The 18,048-nt window shown below is 28.5% G+C and overlaps 2 long non-coding RNA genes across 2 annotated transcripts; both read right to left on the bottom strand.

Moving 5' to 3' along the window:
* Positions 1-3,793: 3,793 nt before the first annotated feature.
* LOC123271634 lies at positions 3,794-6,640 on the bottom strand. The gene is made up of 3 exons (XR_006510931.1): positions 6,363-6,640; positions 4,454-4,607; positions 3,794-4,355 (listed from the first exon to the last, which is right to left on the bottom strand). It is a non-coding gene; the product is annotated as an uncharacterized LOC123271634 (long non-coding RNA).
* A 1,957-nt stretch (positions 6,641-8,597) lies between these two features.
* LOC123271633 lies at positions 8,598-17,335 on the bottom strand. Its single transcript, XR_006510930.1, has 3 exons — positions 17,267-17,335; positions 11,319-11,626; positions 8,598-8,915 (listed from the first exon to the last, which is right to left on the bottom strand). It is a non-coding gene; the product is annotated as an uncharacterized LOC123271633 (long non-coding RNA).
* Positions 17,336-18,048: the final 713 nt, after the last annotated feature.

The following is an 18,048-nucleotide window of genomic DNA, read 5'->3' on the forward strand; positions in this document are numbered from 1 at the left end:
TTTGAAATACCGTAAATTTTCGGTATTAATGCGTTTACTGTAAATTTACCGTTATAATTCTGAAATAATACGGTATTTCTGTGGTCATTTTGGCCAGTTTTTTTACTATAGTTATGCAGCATTTCTACCGTACTTTTGCTGCAAAGTTCAGAAATAATACTATAAAATTACTGTAATTTTAAAATAATAAAATCGTATTTCTACGGTAAAAATACCAAAGATATACTATAATTTTGCCACGTTTATACTGATATAATTAAAGATATAATGCCTTCTACCGTAAGATGGACGGCTGTGTTTATTACTCGGTGAGTCTTATTAGGTGACTGAGTAATTAGATATGGATAGTATCTCTGATAGCTCAACTGGTAGAGCATTCGGCGCGTAACTAAATGATCTGAGTTCGAATCCCGGTCTAGACTAAAAAAAATTATTAATAATAATAACAATCGAGAAATTAGTTTATCAACCTCTTAAAAATGATTCACGATAATTTATAATATTATAAAAAAAAATTTCAAGCTATTGAATAATAGTAGTAAAGCAGCATATTTTTGGTATTTTGCCGGTAATAGAAAGTAGGGATCTTCTTTTCCGGCTTTTTGCTGCAATAATGCCGCAGATATACAGTAAATATGCGGTATATTTACGGTTTAAATGCTGTAAATATACCGTAACTTTTCTATTGTATTGCCATAAATATTCTGAATTTATTTCGTAATTTTTTCATAATAATTCGACAAAAAAACTGGCTAAAATAACTGAAGTATTACGGTAAAAATACAGCATTTATATCGTATAAATACCGAATCTTTACGGCATTTCCAAAACCGTGAGGGATATATTTATCCCAAGTAAATCTTTCTCTTGGTTTGAGAAACTAGCGCCAACGTTGGCGACGTGATTTTTTGGAACTAAACCGAAATTTTTTTAATAAAGAATTAAATTTAAAAAAATAACCTTATGCATGATTTTTATTTTTTGTGTTCATTTAATTAGACATTTTTGATTAATTTTTAACGTGCTGATTTCCCATTATATTACTGCTTTACAGTTAAGTGTGTAGTGACAAAAATATAGGTATATACAAGTATTTGCTCGACTTATACAAAGTACACGGTTAGAAATTTGTTGCGTTAATAACTCAATAACTATAAGTGATATCGACAATCAGAAAAAGATCCTTAAAGAGGAGGAAATTTCTGAAAAAAAGTCTCGACTCCCGGAACTCTAGCTCCATAAACAATAATTTTTATCTAATGTTGAAAATGGGTTTCCGCGCGAATGATTTATTTGGATTAAGAGGTTTTTTTTTTCACTTAAGTTGGTAAGCCTGTTGGAACTAGGGAATATTTGCTTAAACCAAGATTGACCAATACAAGAAAAAAATTTACTTAACTCAAGAATATATTTTATCTTCAGTTGAATATACTTGGATCAAATAAATATTACTTGACTCAAGATGACTTTTTTTTCTGTGTAAAAAAAAAAATTGAAAATCACAATTTTCTAAAAAATTTATAAATTTTTTAAAAAATTTGTTAAAATTGTGATAAATTATCACTTAAAAAAAGAAGTTGATTATTTTTGATAATAAACTTCTTTTTTTAAGTTAATTTTTTTATGTATTTTAAAAAAAAAAAATATATCACTAAAATCAAATAAAAATTTCGTTTAAAAAAATGAAAATTAAAATGGCTGTAAATATTTACCAAATATTTCTTCACAAATATTTTCCGAAGAATAGATTTATAAAAATAAAAACTCTATAAATTCACAATGTTAACATATATCTGCATAGTTTTTTATCCATGAATTCTTTACTTGATTAATTCATTTATTTTTATTTTTTTTCATACTCCTGGTATAACGCGTTGATGATCGCTATCGTTGCGAAATCGGAAAATCCTGATAACAAACAAATGGATAAAAGTAAAATAATGTAAAATGAAAAATATATAAAATAACAATACGTAAAGCGTGAAAAATAAAAATACATAAATCTCGAAACGGATTGAAGCAAACAATGCACATATCCACCCTCAATATTTGCTATTGTCTGTTCAATTTTTATTCGCAATCCCCAATAGCAGTTACGGTATCAGCATCATATCAGTTATATATAGACTTCTTCTCTCTGTATACATTTATTATATATATGTTATATTTATATATTATACGAGCCGTGTATTTGTATGTATATATAAAGCAACGTATCAGAGTCTGCCGGTGTAAAAATGGCGTCCCGGGCGCGTGATAACAACAAGTTGATGAAACGATTAAAAGCATAACGAGGACGAGGCGCTGATGATGGACGCTCGTTTACGCGTGTTTTAAACTCTGGCCACATGTATATATATACACTGTACAAGTGTTCTATCTTTCACTCGGGTGGTGATGCTGGTGCATAACATAGGTGTTAACCAGAGAGTTTGTAAATGATGAGGTGAAACACCGCTCAGAGCTGGTAAATCGGAAGGGTAGCTAAATTTTCTCGATTCGCATGTATGAGCGTACGCGTACCCCAGGGTGCGTTCAGTCACGGGGACAAGTCTCCGGGGATATTTCGTGGTAAATCTGTCCTCGTGGCGTTAACTGCCATTTTGAGTTGAGGGTCGCGAGCCAACGACCAAAGACCTTTTTGATGATGCTTCTCTATTACCACACAAAGAATTGTTTGTTTGTAATCTAAAAAATAATTTTTGTTGTAATAAATCATTTAATTTTATAATTATAAAAAAATATTTTATAAAATTTAGAGGCTCTTAAAATATTAATGATTAGAATTACAAATATAAAATTTGATTACTAAGGTGATCTATATTATTAAGAGAATAAGAAAAACTTTGTGTCCATAGTCATATGTTAAAATTGGTTTTTTTAGTGAAATTCAGTGTCATTGCAAAGGTCTTGACTTGAATTTGTGCCTTTTCAAGGTTTATATCATTCTCATTGATAGTAAATTTATTAAGATAAGTATTTAGGCTGCATTCGAAAATATCTCTAGATATATTAATTAAGAAATGACCTTGTATTTTGAGAACTATTCACATTTTTAAAGATATAAGCTCATCCCGGTGTTACACTCATCGAGACCTTTCATTTGAATACCCACATCAATTTTTCATATATTTTATATATTTATATATATTAAATATATGTATGTATGAAAAATATATCAAAAATGCAAGTGGGTACTCAAATGAAAGCTCTTGACAAGTGTAACATCGGGATGAGCTTATATCTTTAAAAATGTCAATAATTAAAAAATGACCTTGTATCTTCTCAACTATTGATTTTTTTAAAGATATAGGCTCATCCTAATGTTACCCTCATCGAGACCTTTCATTTGAATACCCACATCAATTTTTCATATATTTTATATATTTATATATATTAAATATATGTATGTATGAAAAATATATCAAAAATGCAAGTGGGTACTCAAATGAAAGCTCTTGACAAGTGTAACATCGGTATGAGCTTATATCTTTAAAATATATATTATATATATGTATATATGAAAAATATATCAAAAATGCATGTGGGTACTCAAATGAAAGCTCTTGATGAGTGTAACATCGGAATGAGCTTATATCTTCTAAAACGTCAATATTTAAGAAAGTACAATGCATTTTAATAAAATTCATTATTTAATAAGACAAAATTTTATTTATTTATAGTTTACAAGTCACGGCAGTAACATAGTGACTGCAAGTTTGCTAATTTTTAGTCAAGTAAAAAGTTTAACACGAATATAAATATTTAAAAAAAATTCAGCGCATTATATGGAAGAAGAAATGAATTTTCGCATCTGTGTGTGTAAGATTATTATAATAGATTGAATAAAAAAAGGCTAAGCAAATGAAGTACTCGAATCCTTATAAGATGTACATACTTGGATTACACTTTAAGTAATGGCAGACAGCATTAAAAAAAAGTATAGTTTTTAACACGTGCGCGCGTTATAAGCGTTCATCATCATTATCATTGGCGTCTTCTTATCTTTCTTCTCGCCACTGTTGAGTGTGTAACATCCAATGTAGAGTATGTACACAGATTTATACATATGTATATATAGAGAATACAGTCAGCATCATCTTGAGTTTCTCTCTCGTCGCTGTATGAAAGATGTAAGAAGCGACGCCGATAAATAACAACGGCAACGAGCTTGTCAGACCCTTGTTTAAACCTATCTCCAGTGAAAGCGCGAAAGATGTCTGAGTGTTAGAGGGATGCATTAGAATCCATACGGGTTTTAAAACGTTTGTATACATATACTCACAATATATTCCTTGATTATCTCCAGTATCTTATAGTCATTTATATGTTACAGATGTGCACGAGATAAAAAGCTTTTAAAAAATATTATATTTTGAAACAAGCTCTAGTAAACGATTAACGATAATGAAAGATATATTTATATTATATATTGGTTTATACTTACTTATACTTTTACTCAATTCTTACATCCTCTAATTTAAGTGGATGCTTTACTTTATTATATACATAACCCCTTTATTTGCTCGCTACTGATGCTAAATATTTGACGTCTAACACTTTTGCTTTGTATTTATATTTACTTTTTGCGCAAACTATTTTTTCTTCTGAAGAAAGTACAACATTTAATTTATATACACAAAATGGAGATGATACTGAAGTTCTGACAGCTATCAGTTTTTCTAATTTTTATTAAAAAATCAATTGTAATAAAAAAAAATTCCACTAAGATTTTTTTTTAATTTTCACATATGGAATTTTTTTATTAAATTCTTCATTAAATTTTTCATAATAATTTAATTGCTATAAACCTCTAAAGGAATTTTAATCATGAAACAAAAAATACTAGCAGCCTTGCAGTCACTATGTGACTGCCGTGACTTGTGAACTATAAAAAATTAAAAGTTTGTTATATTAGATAATGAATTTTGTTAAATTGCCCTGTATTTTCTTAAATATTGACATTTTTAAAGATATAAGCTCATCCTGATGTTACACTCATCAAGAGCTTTCATTTGAGTACCCACTTGCATTTTGACATATTTTTCATATATACATATATATATAATATATATAAATATATAAAAAATTGATGTGGTTACTAAAATGAAAGCTCTTGATGAGTGTAACATCGGGATGAGCTTATATCTTTAAAATGTCAATAGTTCACAAGATACAATTTCATTTCTTAATTATGTGATATATATAATATATATTTTAAAGATATAAGCTCATCCCGATGATACATTCATCAAGAGCTTTCATTTGAGTACCCACATCAATTTTTCATATATTTATATATATTATATATATGTATATACCTATGTAAACCAATGTAATTTAAATATTGATGGCTTTGAGGGAGCTTAGATTCCAGAGCCAAATAAATTTTTTATCTATCTATCTATGTATATATGAAAAATATGTCAAAAATGCAAGTGGGTACTCAAATGAAAGCTCTTGATGAGTGTAACATCAGGATGAGCTTATATCGTTAAAAATGTCAATAGTTCTCAAGATACGAGGTTATTTCTTAATTATGTAATATATATAATATATATTTTAAAGATATAAGCTTATCTCGATGTTACACTCATCAAGAGCTTTCATTTGAGTACCCACATGCATTTTTGATATATTTTTCATATATACATATATGTAATATATATATAAATATATAAAATATATGAAAAATTGATGTGGGTACTCAAATGAAAGCTCTTGATTAGTGTAACATCGGGATGAGCTTATATCTTTAAAAATGTCAATAGTTCTCAAGATACAAAGTCATTTCTTAATTATCTATCTAAAAATAGAGAATTTTCAAATGCAACCTAAGTACTTATCATCATAAATTGACTATCGGTAAGAATGATATGAAATTTTAAAAAGGCACAAATTTAAATTGAGATCTTTGCAATTACACTAAATTTCACTAAAAAAACCATATGGACACAAAATTTTTCTTATTCTCTTAATAACATAGATTCACAATTATTCCAACAATTATACAATTGTTAGAGTAATAATAAGCAAAATACAAGCTTCAAACAAAATGTGTTAATAAAACAACTTAAAGTTTGTATTAATTTTACCACACATGTTTTCTATTCTTCCCGGATGATTTTATTCTTAAATATTTTATTTAAGGGGTCTACTAGATCATGACGACAATGATACGTTTACTGTATAAACAACACGGTGTATGGTGTATAAAGATGTATTTTTCTAAGGGGTGTGCACTATTGAAACTCCTTTTATCCAGGTGCGAAAGAAAATAATAAATTTAAAAGCGATTGAAAAAAAAAAAAAAAAAAAAAAAACTACAATGTTTTTTGTCAGTGAAGCTGAAGCGTTGTTACTTAACCAGATGTCAGATGTCGGAGCTCTATCTCTTCCGAGGTAAATTTTTCCATCTTAATTTTTCTTCTCGACGCTAATTCGAAACACATTTTTCGCGGCTATCTTTTTTCTTTCTTTTACAATGTATATAAATTATCCATTTTATGTTCTTTTGGTCCAACACCTCTTATCTTGTTGTGATAAGTTTATGTCCTCATGTTAGCCACACAAGTTGTGTTAAGTCCTTTGCTGAGTTGATCGTCGCGTGCGTTCTTAAAAGATCGGCCCGCCACGCCTATTACTCTAAAACCGATCGGTTAGATTTAACAACTTTCACTATCTTTTTAAATGTTTTCACATGTTATTTTATGTTTTTGTCGGATTACTTTAAAGACGTTAAATTTAGTTTATTAAATATTATCTCTAAATCTATTTATAACTTAATCTTATAATTATTTTGCTGAACTAAATTAATTCAAATATTTTTTTTTCAATTCATCATTATGGAAATTTATTCTGTTAATAATTTCTAGCTCCAAATCCCATTTTATAATTTTAATAAATTCTAAAGCAGAAAGTAAATAAATTATTAATACACAATATATATATTTTTCTATCAACGTCACCTCTAATCTTGACATATTTTGACACACAATATATCATAATCAAAATTACAAAATTAAGAAACAAAAATAATTAATACACCGGAGAAATAAAAATAAAAACTAACCAACCGCGTAATTAATACGATAAACGGCCTTTCACATCAATAACTTAACTCATTTTATTAATTCAACTCGCGGTCTTTAAAATTTAATTAAACGACTATTTTTAAATATTCTGTTATAATATTAATTAATGTGCAAGCGTAATTGACGTACGTTAATTAAATTTTTTTTACTTTGTATAATTTACAGTTCATTTAATATTAATATCAGGTGTCTAATGAACAACATTCGAAACATTTTTTTTTTTAACAAAAGACAAATTGGTTCAGAATGTAATAAACAATCACCGATAATTAATCAATAGTCAATTAGCAGACTTTTTTACAAGCCAAATTATTAATTAAATGACTAGAGATTAATCTATTTCTTCAGATGAATTATAACTTCTTCTATTTTTAACAATGAAGATTTATAAAGATAAAATGATATGATAGTTGTTAATTTTTAAACTTTTATTTATTTATTTATTAAATAAATAAATTAAAATAAAGAAGAATGACTTAAAAGTTAGCAGATACTTAAACATTTTTAATTTTTTTTTAACAAAAAAATTTTTACAGAAAAATTATTTATTAAAAATTGTATTTTTCATTTTTTTTAATTTCTACATGTCAATTTTTTTTTCCATAATTTTTTTGTTAAAAAAATTCTAAAAATTATTAAATATCTGCTAAATTAATTCATGAAAATTAAATTAGCCATTAGAAAATTTTTATAATTTATTTTATTGAAAAATAATTTTTAAAAAATTAAAACAAAAATTTTAAAAATTATACGCCGAATTTTTAAAAAATAGTTTCTTAATTCTAATTTTTAATTAATAAAAAAAATAAAAAATTTTTGAATGTCGATTAACTTAATTTTCATAATGAAGCTAATCGACATAATTTTTTTTTAATAATTAAATTAGAACAGAAAAATATTTTTTTAAAATTGCACTTATAGTTTTTCAAGTTTTTTACAAATGAAATTTTTTTTTTATTTTTTTGTAATAATTATTTAAATAAAAAAAAATTCTAAAAATTTTTATATGTCAGCTAACTTAAATTTCATAATTAATTCTCATTAAAGAAGAAAAACTTTTAAATTTTCACAAATAATTTTTTTTTTAATTTTTACAAGTAGAATTTTTTTATTAAATTTTTTTTATAATAATTTAATTGCTAGAAAATTATAAAAAAATTTATAATATTAGTTAACTTCAGTGTCTTAATAAAGATGATACTGAAGTTAGTTGAAATTTTTTTAATTTTTATATAATAAAAAATTCCCGCTAATTTTTAAAAATTTTTTAATTAAATTTTCTTCATAAAAATTTAATTATAAAATTATAAAAAAATTTCTGTCAGTTAACTTCAGCGTTTTAATGAAGATGATACTGAAGTTAGCTGACAGTTGTCAATTTTTAAAATTTTTATATCATAAAAAATTCCCGCTAATTTTTCAATTAAATTTTCTTCATAAAAATTTAATTATAAAATTATAAAAAAATTTCTAATGTCATTTAACTTCAGTGTCTTACCTTAAAAAAAACCTTCATCCTTTGTGTTTCTTCCAGAACTCATGAATTTTTGGTCTATAGCACAGAAAATATTCCTTACTTGCTTAGATATTCTTTATTTATCTCCTGACGATTTATTAACTGTCATTTTTCCAGGACAAGGGTAGTAAAACAGGAATAAGAGTATGAGAGGATAGGAAGAAAATATGCATACTGCCAGCCAAGAATCCTTGTGTCCTGTCAGAGACAGTAGTTTTATCGCTCCTTTTAGGTTATGAATAAACGCTACTCTTGCGCCAATTCCCATACCGACGTTTGCTATATGATTCTCCATTTGCCATTTCCTGAATCATAACCTATGCTTACATTCACAACGAGTAGAGGCAACTCTTGCTCTATATAATTAAACTATTTACAATTATTTGCTCTTGCAAAATTCCCGGAAAGTCCGATCAAAATCAAGTATAAAATTAAAGTTTGCACACATAAATTAAATTATAAATTGTAAATACACATTACAAACTAACCTAAAATAAAAGTAGATAATTTAACCATAAATTTGATTTGATTTGTTTATTTATGCCAAGGCCTACTGGCCAAATGGCAAATATGAAAAAATACAAAAGAATACATGATAAAACAGTAAAATATACAGTATTATAAGTAAATTACTACTAATATAAAAGTGTAACTAAACTCTAAGAGTTTTTAACCATACTATTAACATAACTTAAAATTAGATTAAAGATAATTACATCGATTATTGAATAAAGACTTATTTATAAGATTTTCCTTATACTAATAACAAAAATGGAATTGACAGTTTCACTTTAAAACAATTTGAGAGTGTTAACTTAACCTTCAAGTATCCAAATTTAGCAAATAGTCAAAGGTTTTGATCTTGAATAAATCAAGACTAGACGCATTTACAATCTCAGGTGGTAAGTTTTGCCATAAACGAATAGCAGTTACAACAACCCAAGTAACATCCGCTTGAGCAAGATTTTGGTGCCAGCGTCTTGAGCAAAACCCCTAGTTGCTAGTGTCTTTTTTTACATATGGGTCTTGCTCAAGTTTATTTAAAAAGATATGGTTCAAGATTTATATATAACTAGCTCAAGACATCTTGTGCAAGAATATGAGACAAGTCTAAAGCAAGGTGCATTGAAAAACTTTCTGACGCATTTTTTTGTACCAGAAACTCACAACAAAGATTTACCCATGACTTGCTCAAGATTTGCTCAAGATCCGTAATTCTCAGAAATCCACTGATTCTATAGTAAATATAGGAGGGGTAGAATGATGCGAACGGTTATTCGAAAACATTTCATCTTGAGCAAATCTTGAGCAACTCTTGCACAAGTATATTTATCATGCTTCTGGTGTCAGTCTTCCCTCACGGTTTTGGAAATTCCGTAAAGATTCGGTATTTATACGATATAAATGCTGTATTTTTACCGTAATACTTCAGTTATTTTAGCCAGTTTTTTGTCGAATTATTATGAAAAAATTACGAAATAAATTCAGAATATTTATGGCAATACAATAGAAAAGTTACGGTATATTTACAGCATTTAAACCGTAAATATACCGCATATTTACTGTATATCTGCGGCATTATTGCAGCAAAAAGCCGGAAAAGAAGATCCCTACTTTCTATTACCGGCAAAATACCAAAAATATGCTGCTTTACTACTATTATTCAATAGCTTGAAATTTTTTTTTATAATATTATAAATTATCGTGAATTATTTTTAAGAGGTTGATAAACTAATTTCTCGATTGTTATTATTATAAATAATTTTTTTTAGTCTAGACCGGGATTCGAACTCAGATCATTTAGTTACGCGCCGAATGCTCTACCAGTTGAGCTATCAGAGACACTATCCATATCTAATTACTCAGTCACCTAATAAGACTCACCGAGTAATAAACACAGCCGTCCATCTTACGGTAGAAAGCATTATATCTTTAATTATATCAGTATAAATGCGGCAAAATTATAGTATATCTTTTGGTATTTTTACCGTAGAAATACGATTTTATTACTTTAAAATTATAGTTATATTATAGTTAATACATAGATTTTTTACGGTAAAAGTTCTAGAGTTTTACAGTAATTTTATAGTATTATTTCTGAACTTTGCAGCAAAAGTACGGTAGAAATGCTGCATAACTATAGTAAAAAAACTGGCCAAAATGACCACAGAAATACCGTATTATTTCAGAATTATAACGGTTAATTTACAGTAAACGCATTAATACCGAAAATTTACGGTATTTCAAAAACCGCGAGGGTTTCTCAAGACTTGAGCTATAATCTGGCCCAAAGTTCTTGTACAAGGCTTGTCAATTGAATTTGCTACAAGTATATGGAGCAAGACCCATAGGTAGAAAAAGACACTAACAATTATCGAAATTGAGACCAGATTTGCTCAAGCCTTGAAAAAGATTGCTATATGGGAAACGCACCCTCATAAAGAGTAGTCGCAAAGTTAGGTATCTTAAAATTGACATCATTTCTCATTAATTAGAAGCTATCATGAAATAAAATTTAAAGTTTCAGGACGATTGAGCTGGAATAACAAGTTCCATTAAACAAATAGACCAGATCGGGATAAAAGAATAGAAGATATGAATATGGCAACCCCGAACAACAACAATACGCCCACCCGGGACGAGGATCAAGAGGTCCTAATGCAATTTAAGTTAACTACCGGGAATGATAGTTTATACTTTATACATACTGTTTGGAGAATGATGTACAATCTACTGGGGGAGAAGTCTATAGATGTATAGATGTGTGTTAAGCTATACATAAACTCGTTGAAGCATCACCACACAAAGCGGGTTCCATCCGTTCCCGTTCAGCATCCCCGTCCACATAATTTCAATACCGAGTACATAGTACATACTGAGCTTTGAGGGGTGGAAATATATCGAGATCGAGACTTTGACATGGTATCCCCGCCCTTGTTATTCCAACCACGTCAATACATCACATGTTCGATCGGATAACGGGCAATTGCCCATCCTTTGACTTTGCATTATTGTCCTGAAACAAAATATACATCATAAGTAAGTAATTGATGATGATTATTTATTTTTATACAGTGTTATGCCTCTGTAGATTTTTTCGTATTCTTTTAATGTTATTTTTCAAAATTGCTGATGGTGATGTTCATACGCCAGCGTCTGGGCAGAACACACCATATTACCAGTTTATTCCCGTGACGTAATGATATTTTCTGCCCTCCGGCCGGAAAGTGGCAACTTTCTGACCGCTGCGCTAAACAAAGTTGCCACATTCCGGCTACGTCGAGCAGAAAAATAGTATACACACCTTGGTCAGTAAAAAGTAAAGCCTCAGATCACATGTTTGTAAGCCTCGGCTTCGCCTCGGCCAACAATTACATGTGATCTGAGACTTTTCTTATTTTACTGGCCTAGGTATGTAATATACTATTAAAACTGCAATGTATGTTCTTTAATACCTTTTTAATCAGTTACAGAATGGAACTCATAGAATACACTACGGATTTTTATGCATTCCTAGTTACAGAAAACCTTTAAGAATAAATTATAGAATTGTAATCAAAGATCTTACTTTAATATTATGTTATAAAATTAAGCCCAGAATAAATACTAACAATTTAGTTAAAATTTAATAGTTAATAATTAGTTTTCCAGTTGAAGTGCAACTTTACGTTATCAAATAAACGATTAAAATTTGTGTAAGTTATTTTAAAAAGAAATTGAACCTTTCTCCCAAGGCACAACAACAGAAAAAAAAATTTATTTGAATCAAATAATTAATATTTAAGGTCAATCATCAAGAAGGAAAATCATTCAAAATGATTTAATATATGCAAATTGTATGTTACTATTAATTATTGTAATGTTTTAATGTTTTATTAATTATTTTAATAATTTTAATTATTATAAATCATTTTTCTTAATAAGATAAGACAATGAAACTCTTCAAAATCATTTTCTTGGTTCAATAATTTTTCTTTTTGATTCAAACCTTGTTAAGAAAAACAATTTAAAATGATTTAATATATGCAAATTTCATACTTGTATTAATTATTGTAAAGTTTTAATCTTTTATTAATCATTTTAATTATTATAAATCATTTTTCTTAATAAGAGAAGACAATGAAACTCTTCAAAATTATTTTCTTGGTTCAATAATTTTTCTTCTTGATTAAAACCTTACTAAGAAAAACAATTAAAAATGATTTAATATATGCAAATTGTATATTTATATTAATTATTGTAATGTTTTAATATTTTATTAATTATTTTAATGGATTTAATTATTGTAAATTATTTTTCTTAATAAAAGAAGACAATAAAATTATTCTCTTGGTTCAAAAATTTTTCTCTTGATTCAAATAAATTTTTTTTTCAGTCTATGTAGAGACAATAAGTAAAAATTTCTATTTTATGTTCAAAGTTACCAACAATGAAATGTAAATTCACAAAGATTGAAGATGAATGGGCATGACTGGGGTGTATAATGATATTGCGGTAGTAAGTAGACGATAAAATACGAAAGCAAGTTAAATGATTGGCAAAGAGGACTGATGATACAAAGGAGGCGAGCTTCTCCTAAGCCAATTCTTCTTAAAGTGGTTGCCGAGGGGCAATATCATCGAGGCTGAAATCCAAGCCTACTGGATTCACGGATAATACTACCCGAGGTCTCGATATAGTCGCAAATTGAATGTCAAGATCCGATGGAAACGAGAGATACCGAGAGAGCAGCTCAGCTATCCAGGGGAAAATTACCTAGTGCGATTCTATGCTCCTCTACTTAACTCTCCAGTGAGATCGTGTGCTCTATCGCACGCTAGCGTTTCACGATACACCTTTTATGCCAGGAAGCCGAGATAGAATAAGAGAGAAGCTAACCTTATTTTCTCTCATCCTAGCTCTGGTTATTATCTTTTTGAATTATATCCAAGCACGACATTCTGTCCATCGTGAAATAGGATCACTTACTAATCGTGACCATTTTTCGCTTCATTAAATATTTTATGAGCTTCATTCAACAGTATACAGATATTACTGCGAGAAAAATTGCTACAGATGGATGATAGAATTTTCTCACGCTTTACAACATCATCATCATCATCATCACTGATCACTGTCCGTTAGTTGTTGGCTTCCTGGTATCTGGATCTGGTAAGAATTTTGTTTCAGGTATCCAAACTGGAGAGACAAGTCTTTCCCATCATAATTAATGATAAATTTGTTCCTTTGACTCAAACTAATATGAGTAGCTTGTCATTAAATCCAGCACTGATAGAAGGATTTAGTAACAAATTTTTATTCATTCATATGGAAGAAACAAATATTTTGTACACAGAAAAAAAGATTTACTTGAGCCAAGAAAATATTTTTCTTCCTAATTATTTTCTTGAGAAGAAATTTCACTTATTCCAACACAATTAATTCTCTTGCTTTAAGAAATACGTATCTTGATCCAATAAAATTTATTTAAGTCAAGAAAATCTTTTTGTTTTGAGAAAATTCAGCCTCTTGCTTCAAAAAATTTAGTTTTTGATAGAAGTAAATTTTCTTGTCTTGAGAAAATTTCTCTTTTGCTCCAATAATATGCTTCATTAATATTTTCATTGATTAACATGTCAATTAGGAAGATCAAATAATATTTCATCATTTTTTTTCATTCAATATGTATAATTGCACGGTAAAATAATATAAAATGGGTATCAAATATTCAAGAGAAAAATTTTCTCAAGGTGAGAAAATTTTTTTCTCAGCTGAAGTAGGTGGCGCTGCTTCCCTAAAGTATCTAAAAATCTTGATTAAATATGAAAATTTATTGTATCAAGTATTTATGATAATTTGGATTAAGAAAAAATTACTTCGACCTAGAATAGAATTTCAAGAAAAATTTTTACTCCGGCCAACACAACTTCGGTCTTCCTTAAGGCACCCGACAAATTTTCTTGAGCCAAGAATTTTGTTCTCCAGTCAAGAAATTTTTCTTTCTGTGTACCCATCAATATTATTTGTTACAGTTTAATAAATGATTTCTTTATATGAACAAAGCCTTATAAATATTTATTTCCATCAAATAATATTTAGTAACAGGTATTAAATATTTCTTTGGCAAGTATTGTCGGTAGATGGCTAAGTTTTAATTCCAATGTTTATGTGATACATAACCTATTCACTGACTTAGATTATTTTATTCAGCTCGATTTTGGGAGATTTATTAAACCTTTAAAAACACATATACTCCCAATAAATATCTTCTATTTATGTCTTTTCTCAGTGAAGTTTAGTTAACATTTTTCAATTTGTCTATTATTAATATCTTAAAAACTTGTTTAATTTTAAATTTTATAAATGTCTCAAACAAAAAAATATAATTTAATGAGATTCTTTTCTTTATAATACCTTATATTTTTACTTAAAATTATTCATTTTAATTATTTTGATTTATTTTAAGCTAAAAAATTAGGTCACATGCTAAAATTAGTTAAAAAATTAATTTCTTTGATACCAATAAACGATTTATTGCGTAGCAATAAATCATTTGTTAAATACTACTAAATATTTATTTGGTGGAACTAAATGGGCTTTAATAAATGATTTAGTAGCTATTACTAAATTTTTGGTAATGAAAGTTTGTTACTAAATCTTATTAAATAGAACTAAATCCTTTTATCAGTGAAGATCCGAAGGATCTCCAGTTGCTAGAAGAGCCAGAATTTAAAATAAGAATATACATAAATAAAAACCTTGAAACGATTGTACGTTGTAGGGTATGGTGATCTTACACGAGTTGGTACAAAAGCAAGTTTCAAGCCAATTTGCGTCGATAAAACTAAACTCGAGAGGCATCGATACATCTCAGAACGATCCAACAAAACCGGCAATTTTCACCTGCTCGTCATCATAGAGCCCGACCATTCTCTGCTCCTCGGTACACGTTTTACTCGCGGTGTACATGCCGATCTTCAACAGTTGTTCATTTTTATTAATCTTTTTATATTTGAAACTATTTCTGTTAACCGTTGATGCTCGCGGGAACATCGATTGCCGCTTCTCAACACCAAGGAAAATAACGATCAGCGAAACTACTGTTTGCTTAGCGCGCTCAACCGTCTGTGGATTCGCGTCTCCGCCCAGCAAAACGGCTCATTTCGTCCGGTCTTCTGTTGGTTTTCACCCTTTTATTTTAATGCCTGTTTTCTTCCTCACTAACGTTTTAAAGGCTCAGACTTAAACTTTCAGAACGATCTGCGATCATCGGTTCTTAGTTTGAATCGCTAGGTTATTTGTTTCCTTTAGCGAAAATTGTTCTCCATCAGAGTTACGACTTCCGCCGCTTTCGCTGTGAATTCCTAAGATTTTACCCACGCAACCGTGGAAACTTTACTATTCTCAACACCATCAGGTCATCGATGTGTTATATATTACGTGAATAATATATATTAATATCATACTAGCAACCTTGCATTAAATAATGAATTTTGTTAAATTGCACTGTACTTTCTTAAATATTGACGTTTTTAACGATATAAGCTCATTATAATGTTACACTCATCAAGAGCTTTCATTTGAGTACTCACATGCATTTTTGATATATTTTTCATATATACATATATATAACATATAAATATATAAAATATATGAAAAATTGATGTGGGTACTCAAATGAAAGATTTCGATGAGTGTAATGTCAGGATGAGCTTATATCTTTGAAAATGCCAATAGTTCAAAAGATATAAGGTCATTTCTTAAATATGTAATATATATAATATATATTTTAAAGAGATAAGCTGATCCCGATGTTAGACTCATAAAGAGCTTTCATTTGAGTACCCATTTGAAATTTTATATATTTTTGATATATACATATATGTAATATATATAAATATATAAAATATATATGAAAATTGATGTGGGTACTCAAATGAAAGATTTTGATGAGTGTAACATCGAGATGAGCTTATATCTATAAAAATATCAATAGTTTACGAGATACAAGGTAGTTTCTTAAATATGTGATATATATCATATTTATTTTAAAGATATAAGCTCATCTCGATATTATACTCATCAAGAACTTTCATTTGAATACCCACTTGCATTTTTGATATATTTTTCATATATACATATATATAATATATAATATATAAAAAATTGATGTGGGTACTCAAATAAAAGGTCTCAATGAGTGTAATGTCAGGATGAGCTTATATCTTTGAAAATGCCAATAGTTCACAAGATACAAGGTCATTTCTTAAATATATAATATATATTTTAAAGATATAAGCTCATCTTGATATTATACTCATCAAGAGTTTTCATTTGAATACCCACATGCATTTTTGATATATTTTTCATATATACATATATATAACATATAAATATATAAAATATATGAAAAATTGATGTGGGTACTCAAATGAAAGCTCTCGATGAGTGTAACATCGGGATGAGCTTATATCTTTAAAAATGTCAATAGTTCCCAAGATACAAGGTCATTTCTTAATTATGTATCTGGAGATAGAGAATTTTCAAATGCAACCCAAATACTTATCATCATAAATTGACTTGAATGTAAAATTGATGTCATCCAACACTCTAAGTAATCTAAAGCAAAGCAAATAATTGGATGATAATCAAATCGACACGTTGATTATTAACTCACTGAGGATCGTTGCAGTTGGAGTACCACCGATCACCGATTCCGGAGGCGCTTTAGCCACCTGGTTAGGTCCTGAAATTAATCGTCTGTGAGTACAAATTGATTTTGAGCAAAAAAAATAATGGGGTTCGGTTCCGAACGGATGCCCAGCTAAACCTGTGTCTTGAAATAAAAATATACTACTCACACATACACTCTTGCAAATAAAAGTTCAATGGATTCTTGACTAAAATTCAATGCATCGATTCAATAATAATTACAACGAATAAATAGATGATTTAGTCTTTAGTAGTCGCGTGGCTTAATTTCTTGGCAATCTCATCAGCAGCAGGTGGATATAACGAGACACTTGAACAACCCACGACACTTGTCAGGAATCTCGTCTCTCGTTTACTCGGCATCTTATTCGTTTTCCTGGTGATGTCTTTGGTTGTAAAAAAAAAAGTTGCGGCGATAACTTTTTATTTAGCTGGATCAACTCTGGCCCCTTACTTGTCGAGCGATCATTAAAATCTCGCCGCATCTTCTTTGGTAAGTCATCAACCCGATCACTCAATTACTCACGTCTTTAATAAGATAATATTTTCCTGTAATAAAATAATATATTATCTAAAATAAAAATGTTTTGTAAATATATTTTTTGTTTCAGTGAATATTTAAGTTTAAAAATAAAAAATAATTATTTTAGCAATAAGTATTATATTGAAGCACCGGAACATAAACAGAAGAAGGCGAGAAAGGTATATAATATACACGTGACTTTAGAGTTTATAATGCATCAGTCG

The sequence above is a fragment of the Cotesia glomerata genome, linkage group LG9 (genome assembly GCF_020080835.1).
Source record: "Cotesia glomerata isolate CgM1 linkage group LG9, MPM_Cglom_v2.3, whole genome shotgun sequence".
In the NCBI taxonomy this organism is placed as follows: Eukaryota; Metazoa; Arthropoda; class Insecta; order Hymenoptera; family Braconidae; genus Cotesia; species Cotesia glomerata.